General features: G+C 38.0%; 1 pseudogene; it reads left to right on the top strand.

Moving 5' to 3' along the window:
* Positions 1-8,118: 8,118 nt before the first annotated feature.
* On the top strand, positions 8,119-8,818 carry LOC116877870 (annotated as a pseudogene).
* The last annotated feature ends 465 nt before the right edge of the window (positions 8,819-9,283 follow it).

Raw genomic sequence — 9,283 nt, 5'->3', positions numbered from 1 at the left:
GTCCTTTGGCTGGTGCCCTTGAAAGAAACTGAGTCATTGTGGGTAACAGTGGGGTTCAAGTGAGGCTTCCTGCTATGTACAAGCTCCTTTTGGCAAGGGATGTCTCATGTCACAGTTTTGCCATCTCCAAATGGGATATTAACAAGTTTGTCATGAGAATTAATGACTTCGTCAGGCACAATACCTATCAACAGAAGAAGCTAGGTTACTATTGTTATTGCTGCCAACACTATTATCAACATTATTATTACATTTCTACCTTCAAGACCCCCTGAAGCTACCTTGATTTCAGTCCTTTTGTGATCCTGATTTTCCATCCTTCCTTTTGATCTTGTTCCCACCTGATGTCCTTCCCAAGATTCCTAATTACCCAGAATAATTTTTCTCCCACTGACTATTACAAGATACAGAGGTTTGATTAGAAAAATATTAAAATGGCTTTCTACCTATGCCCAAATGTTATTTACTGTGATTGACTGATGGTCTTCTGTACCAACTTGAAGACAATCTTTGAATTTCCTTTATTTAAACTATCAAAGGCTGGTCTTCTTGAAGTTACTTTTATTGTGGTTTCCCTACTTGTTATTACTTTAGTCTCCATTCCTAAATTCCATAAAAAGAAAAGAAGCACTCTTCCCTAAACGGCTCCCCATCATTTAAAAACAACTCCATTTATTCATGTTAAGAACCTTGGAGTCCTTGTCTCATTTTTGTCACTCCTGCCAAACAAGGTCAAATGCAGCCCAGGCCCCGGTAGCCTGCCCAACCATACCTTCTAAGTCTCTGGTCTCTCCTATCCGGGGCCATGGCTATCTCTGCCCTGCTTCCCTGCCTGGCCTTGTGTGCATGTTGCCCTCGTCTAAATGCTTGCTCCCTACCTGTCAGTATGTTCTTTCCCTGGCTCCATGAATAAAAGAGCTTTTCCTTTTTTACTCCCTCTTGTATCTCTACTATGCACATATGTTCTAGGCTCATAGTAGGTGCCAAATAAATATTTGTTGGGTGGATGATGAGAAAATTATTACAGCTTAGGTTAAATTATTCCAGAGTTACACACCTATCACCTGGTAGACTTGGTAATTAAACCTATGTCTGCCTGGCCCCATAACCTTATGCTTTGTTTCATACAATTAAGAAAATAATTTGGGATGTTACCACTTTTCTAGTCTCTGAATTTATCTTTTCTTTGAAGCTTTGATAAAATCACTTATAAAATCATCTGGATTAGTGTTTTACTTTTTGGAATAGTTACAGATTCGAATACTATAATTGTTACAGGACTTCTGGTTTTCTATTTCTTTTCGAGTCAGTTTTTCTAAGCTATATTGTCTAAGAGGCTATTTCTTCCAGGTTTTCATATTTATGGTTATAAAGTTGTTTAAAATTATTTTGGGGGCACTAGACCATTCACTAATTCAGTGATTCACTAGAGGGATCACACTCCTCCACATAAAGCTTTCTTCCCAAATAGGATTTATTGCAGCATGGGATATGATACAGCAGAAAGAACATACTTGCGAAGTGAAGACTGGAAGGGCAGGCATAGGATCTAAGCAGTCCCTCCCCGTGGGGTTTGCATGGGTATGCTTTCCCTTCTAGCTGTAAGCCCCAGAGACAGATGTGAGATCTGTTCTCACCCAGGGAAGCCCACTTGGGTCTTGGGGTCTTGAGTTCTTATAAAGTCTTCAAGTGGCTCTACAGCCAGTCATGGTGCTGATCCCAAACCAGGTGCCCTGGGTGATTTTTCATGGTCACTTTAAATGAGGCGGCCAGCCTGAGACTTCCTGATCCACTGCCTTGGGCACACAGAACAGCACCCTAACCCTAACCACAGACTGCCTGAATATTCCAGGGATTAAGCCCTCAGCATTTGACCCTGGGACAGTGCCAGGGCTCCAGGTATCCTCAGAGAGAAGCAAGAATTGAGAAAATCAGATCTGCTGTGTTCTCTCTTTCTTCACAGCAATACCATTTTATCCTTGTCACCACAGCATTTATAATTTTTTTCTAACCTTGTGTTGAAGTCTTCTGCTTAATTATTCCCACTAGAACTTTATACTCATTTCAAATATATGCTGAAATATTAGATGCTCTATAACATTGTATAAAATATATTATGAAACCTACATTTTATAATATATAATATACACCTGTGTATTTGATACTATTATATATTATATTCTGTATATGTTCTGTAAATGCACTATGTAGTTTGTTGAATCAAATCTATTCTATATTATTCATTTTGCCTCTCGTTTTCATCATTTCTCCTTCTATTATCCTTGGACTTATTTTGTCAAGGCCTGGTTTGTATCCTGATGATTGGTCACACTTTTGGTAAATATTGCAGGTGTGCCTGAAGGTAATGCCTATTCTTTAGCTGCTGGGTACAGTGGTTTATTTTTTTTAATTTTTAAAATTATTATTATTTTTATTATGTTATATTAGTCACCATACAGTACACCATTCATTTTTGATGTAGTGTTCCAAGATTCGTTGTTTATGTATAACATCCAAGTGTTTTAAATGTGTTCACCATATCAAAATAAAGTCTTCCTGCTTTATTTGTTTTTATGACTCCCTGACACATAAAGTACTAAAGGAAACGTATTAATTTGTTAATTTACCTTATAGCTCTGTAAAGTTTTTTGTTTGTTTGTTTGTTTTTTGTATATTTGATGCACAAGTGTTTGCAATGACTTATCTAGCCATTATGTGAACTTTTATCATTATGCATTGATACTTTATATCTAGAAATGCATTTGCCTTCAATTCTCTTTTTTGTTATGAATATTGCTTTGGTAACACTCTTCTCAAAGGTCTTTGCCTGAATATTTCTCCTTAATTTTATTTTAAAACATTTTGTATGACTTCACTTAGCAACTTGGTAAAATCCCTCCCTAGCTTTGTTTACATAAATAACTCTAATCCATTTGCATGAGAGTATCTTTAGGTTCCATACTCAGCAGTCAAAATGTAACTTGTTACAAACATAGAAGTATTTGACCCATTGCTGCCAACCAGACTGGTTTCTGAAATGTCTTCCCAATCTACATTTTCATGGTAGGGTATGTTGTTCTCTTCTCTACACACCTATTCCAGCATTTTCCAGCTTCCTAAGTTTTCCGGGTCTCATTTGTATATAGTGATGTGTTATTTCCTCTCAAACATGTATTTCTCTGACTACTGTTTGATTTGAGCATCTTTTCATATTTTTATAGATTTTTAGGTTTACTTGTCTGTGTGTTCTAACACCCCTTTTTTAACATTTACCCTTCTTAAAATTAAAACAATTGTTTTCATTATTTGCAAGATCTTATTGGCTATTGTAGAGATGGATCCCTTTCATCTGGGCATGACAAATATCTCCTCCCGCTTTGGCATTGTTTCATAAAATTTATTGAACGGCAATGGAATTTTAATTGTGCTAGATGAGTAAGTGTTAGAAATTTGTTGCACAGCTGAGGGTCTGTACAATATGGTACTGGGCACTTCAGAATTCCCTAATAAGGTAGATCTCCTGTGAAGGGTTCTTACCACAAAAGAAAAACTTAGGAAACTCTTGATGGTGGCAATGGGATGATATTGTAAGGTGTTTGCAGGTGTCCAAGCTTATCAACCATGCACATAAATACGTGTGGTTTTTTCTATCAATTATACCTCAAGGAAAGCTATTAAAAGTGAAGAGATCTCATTAAATTTTATTGTTAAATTCACTGTTTTCTTTGATAGGGTGTATATATCTGAAGTTTTCCTTCATAAATCTTCCTCTTTCCGCCAGAAAAATGTTCTCTTACAATGTTCCCTATTAACTTAAAAAATCTACTTTTACATTTAAGTTGTTATTAAAGCCAGACTCCACTTTTATACATGACATTAGGTAGAAAGCAATTTTTGTTTTTCTTCTTTCAATGAACCAATTTTCTCATCATTATATTAAATCACCTGTACATTTTCTGTTGAATTCTGGTGGCATCTTTATCAAAGGTTATTATTATTATTATTATTATTATTTTTTTTTTTTGTCTATAAATCAGTTTATCTCTGACATCTCCACCTGATTCCATTGTCCTCCAGACATTTCTTTGTTTCTTTGTTTTTCTTTTATATTCTTTTATGAGGATCGAGTTGGCTTTGTTCAACAATTCGTGAATAAGGAAGCATCCCGTCTAGCAAGGAGAGGCAAGCTTCCTCCTACAGACTGTTCCTCAGGCCCAATAAATATGTGTGTTTTGCCAAGACTTTGTAATGTGTCTTAAGATTTGGCAGGGAACGTTCTTCCACTCTGCTCTTGTTTTTCAAAGTTGACTTAGAGAGTCTCCAATAACATACTGTTATATTTAATTTCAACCTTTTCCCTTGCACATATTTCATACATGTAAATAGTTAGCATTATATTTGCACATATTTTAATCAACCCTAGGTCACACTACACATTATTTTGAGCCTATTTCCCTCGCTGATCATTCTCCATTTCATTTGGTATTCTTGCACATGACTGCTAGTCATTCTCTTGAATTTCATCATCGTTTATATGTTCCATATTTTAAAAACCAATTTCTTATTGGCAACCACTTAGATTGTTTCCAATTTTTCACTTTTATAAATTATGCTGCAAAGAGCAGCACTGCACATGCATCTTTTTAAACATTTGTGACTGATTCTTTAGGACAAATTGCTAGAAACGAAGTCCCTTTATTAGAGTGCATGTGGTTTTTTGAGTTTGAATCCTCATGCTTCCTCACTGGCCTCCAGGTGGTTTGTCCAAAGTTCTCTACTTTTACAGAAGGAGCACGGTACACCCCTTTCCTTGGGCTCCACAATACTGTTACTCCACATAATTATTATTTCAATTGTTACAAAAATTTCTACTTACGTAGGAAAAATAATATGAGAGAACAGTGTAATTATTACAAGTAGATGTTGAGTATTTTTTGGCCATTAGAATTTATGTGCACATGTATTTCTCCTGTTCAGGTTTTTCCGAAGAGGCTCATCTTTCTCTTCTTTCTTTCGAAGAGGTTTTGTTTCTAATGTTTGAGGAGCACTGGGATATATTCCCAACTGCATGCCCATACCCATATGTTGCTCATCTATTTTCTAGTTTGCAATTTGCCTTTTGTTCTTATAAAATTTACTCTCGTGTAGGTCTTAAAATTTTGTCTAGTTGGGTTTGGAGGTCTGTCGTATTTTCCTTTTTTAGTTCTTTTGTTTGTACGGATATTTGGAAAGCCATTTTCCTACTTGAGATCTGTTAAATATTGACCATATTTTCTTGTGATGTTTCTAATGCTCTTATATTTAAGTGATTTCAATCCCAGTTTCTTTGCTGTAATCTCATATGCAGATTTTATTTTAGACTTTATCTATGTCTCCTCTCCAAGCTTCATTTTTTTCCATTTGCATCAAGTTTCATTTACTTGTTAACAGTACTTAGTCAAATGACTCTACATTGCTTTGGGACAACCTTGTGTGCCAGCGCTGCCTCCCAATCTTGAATTATTTGATTTGACTTATTTCTCATTTACCTAGAGTGCATTTTTTAGAATTTACTCTTGGCAAGTTCAAGCTCTGTATCCTACATGGCCACATATTGCAACACTTAATTGAGGTTAAACTATCTTGCTCCCTCATTCCCCACCAAACCTGTAACCATCTATGTGTTATCTTTGGCAGTTGTGGTGGGGAAGCACCTAGGACTCTCTATGTGTCTCTCTCCCTCCATCTGTCTCTCTGTCTATCTACTGGTAACTTTTCCCCTGCTTCAGTGCCTGTAATTATTTAAAAACGCTGAATTTCAAAATGCCAGAATACCTATAGAAATGCATTTGTTTCCCCTTCCCATTATTTTACATTAACAATCTGTTACCTTTTTTAAACTCCATAGGTTACATTCAGCTCAGGAATGTTATCTTCAGTTCATCCATCCATCCATCCATCCAATCATCTATGTGTCCATCACTCCATCCATCTGTCCTTCCATATACCATTAATCCAATAATATTACTGTGTACTTATTACATTCTAGGTGTTGGAGGTATCATAGGGCAGGATTTCTCAACCTGAGGATTATAAACATTTTTGACTGGATAATTCTTCATTGTGAAGGGGAAGGCTCTCCTGTGAATTGTAGAATGTTTGGCAGCATTTCCCCACCGAGAAGCACTGGTAGCAATCCCTCTTCCTCCTAGTTGTGTCAACCAAAAATGTTGCTACACATCGCCTATGTTGCTCTGGGGAAAAAATTGTTCCTGATTCCAAACCCTACACTAGGGAGTTAAATAGATAATATGCCTGCCCGAGTGAGGTAACTGAAGAGACGTGAGATAAAAAAAAAAATACATTAGTACATTGTGTGTTCTCTGAAAGCAATGCTGTGGAGACAAGGAAAGCAGAGAAGGTGGGATAGAGGGCCCCCGGGAAACAAGCAGATGTGCACATGCAGGGACTGTGAGTCTGAGTGGGCCAGGAAGAGGTGAGGCAGTGGGTCAGCTGAGTGTCTTGGCACAAACAGAGTCCCCAGGAGAGAGGGTGCTTGTCCAACTGCAGAAATGGAAGTGCTCTTACATCCAGGCCCAGTGGGTGAGGGAGGGAGACAAGACAGACAGGAATAGAACTGCTCAATGTGTGGCCTGAGGGCTGAGCCAGGGCTTTGGATCAAGGGAGTGACACTCTTATTTCTTTGATTATTATTTATTTACTTATTTTTTTTTTCTTTTTTCTCTGCATTTTGGCTCTCTATTGAGGATGGCTTTCTGGCTCTGTTTATTTCTGTTCATTTTATATGTTTGTATGTTTACTTTAATACATTAACTTTTTTGGAACTTTTTCCTAGATTTTGAGATAATTTCTTACACTTGAATTCTGTTTTCTTAATTCAGCTTCTGAGTATCCCATCACATATTCCTTGCCCCCGCTGCAATTTTAAATTCAGCAATGATAACTTTTTGTTTCCACTTGATGGTTGACTTTGGATTGCCCCATCTTCCTGACTGTCCTTGATTGTGTCATGCATACCACAGGCCATTGAATGGTGTGGGAGATGTGATTCAGGGTTCGTCACATTTCCTCATTTCTCTCAAAGAGAGACACAGTGGTCTCTGTGTCCATTGCCCCTTATTTCTTAGCAGGTGCTTTTTTAAATGTATATTTCTAGAGAAGAGCCTCTGTGTATCTCAGACAAGGACTCAGATGGAATCTGTCCAGATTATCATTTGATTAGGAAAAGTAAAAATTTGCTGTAAATTTAATTTCAGCTCAGAATCTTTATTTCTGTGAATTTCCTCTGTGTCCTGGGTATGGTTCCACAGTTAGGTAGGGACAGAATCATCAGGATGACATGTGGGCCCCCATGGTGCCGTCCAGGCTGAGAGTTCTCTGAGTTGTTCATGAGTCCACATGTGCCCCCAGAACCCCCAATTCTAGTTCTGACTCTCTTAAACAGGGGGATAATTTGGCTCCTGCCACATATCCTTTGTTTCCTTTCCAGGAAGCTGTTTTCTTCTTTCTTTGCTTTTTCCCCATCTGCATCATATGCAGCAGAAATGTCTTGTTTCCTCGCAGAGCCTGTCTCACTTCCCTAGTTCCAGCATCCGTGAGGGTTTTCCTGTGTTTATTACTCTGTTATCTCGATAGTTATCTGTCAGAGTGGAATCAGAGTGGTGCCTACTCTGCTATCTCAGTGGAAGGTTCTTTATCATAATCCATCATTTCTTTCAGCAGGTATAACTTTCTACATGGAAACAACAGAGCACTATCTAGGGGTTCGAATGGGAGTCGCTGTACACAGTAGAAATGTAGGGGAACAATCACTGGGCAGAGTGGTTGTTAAGCTGAAAACCTCAAAAGAAATGCTTGCCCAGTAAACAGCTCTGGGAGTGAGGATCCAGCAAGAAGCTGTGAGAACTCCTGTTTGCTCAGACCCTGGAAGGATCTTTGCACACTGCAGGCTATTAGGCTGGTAGTGTCTGGGTGTGGGTAGCAGTTCAAATCTCCAGTCCCCCCTTATTTTCCGTTATTTTGCTATTTCAAATGTGTCCTATATGTGGGGTTTTCTCTGTAAAATGAAAATAGGTGCTCTTTTTTATTGGCATCTTGGAGGTGGTAATCTGCTTTAGGATGAAGCTGAACATCTCTTTCCCAGCTACTGGCTGCCAGAAACTTATTGAAGTGGATGATGAATGCAAACTTAGTACCCTTTATGAGAAGGTTATGCCATGGAAGTGGTTGCTGATACTCTGGGTGAATAATGGAAGGATTATATGGTCTGAATCAGTGGTGGCAATGACAAACATGGCTTCCCCATGAGGCAGGGTGTCTTGACCCATTTCTGCTCTAGACCAAGAAGGACTGGAGAGAGAAAGCACAAATCTCTTTGGGGTTCCATTGTGGAGGCCAATTTCAGTGTTATCAACTTGGTCAGGTAAAGAAAGGGAAGAAGGGTATTTCTGGATTCGTGCTTGTTGCCTGGGACCCCAAAAAGCTAGAAGAATCTGCAAACTTTTCCATCTCTCTAAAGAAGATGACATCTACCATTATGATGTGAGAAAGTCCCTAAGCAAAGAAGGCAGGAAACCTAGAACCAAATTGTCCAAGGTTCAGCATCTTGTTACTCCACTTGTCCTCTCAGAGAAGTGTTGGTATATTGCTCTGAATAAACAGTGTACTAAGACAAATAAGGAAGAGACTGCATAATGTGTTAAACTTTTGGCCAAGAGAATGAAGGAGGCCAAAGAAAAACACCAGGAGCAGATCACTGAGATGGAGAATGTCCTCTATGAGAGTTTCTACCTCTAAGCCTGAGTCCAGTAAAAAATGAGATTTTCTAAGAGTGACAAATAAGATCAGACATCAGAAAGAAAGAAAGAAAGAAAGAAAGAAAGAAAGAAAAAGGAAGGAAGAGAGAAAGAAAAGTTTGGGATATCTTTGTGGCTCAGTTGGCTGACTGTCTGGCACTTGATTTCAGTTTAGGTCATAATCTGAGGGTGGTGAGGTTGAGTCCTGTATTGAGCTCTGGGCTCAGCGGGGAGTCTGCTTGTCCCTCTTCCTCTGCCCTTCCACTTGCTCTCGCTCTCAAATAAATAAATAAATAAATAAAATCTTAAAGAAAACATTTATTGTCTTACTTATGATTATAAATACAATTTAAGAGCATTAAATATTATAAGAAAGTTAAAACAATCTCCATTGGAGATTGACATTTTAATAAAAACAGCTTTTCAGCTATTTTCTCTCTCAACATATATAATACTGTATTATTACACACAATGTTCTTTTTTCCTTC

Source organism: Lontra canadensis, unplaced genomic scaffold (assembly GCF_010015895.1).
Source record: "Lontra canadensis isolate GAN:19392208 unplaced genomic scaffold, GSC_riverotter_1.0 scaffold54, whole genome shotgun sequence".
Lineage (NCBI taxonomy): Eukaryota > Metazoa > Chordata > Mammalia > Carnivora > Mustelidae > Lontra > Lontra canadensis.
The sequence above is the reverse complement of the archived record's forward strand: the minus strand, read 5'-3'. Positions and strand labels throughout refer to the sequence as shown.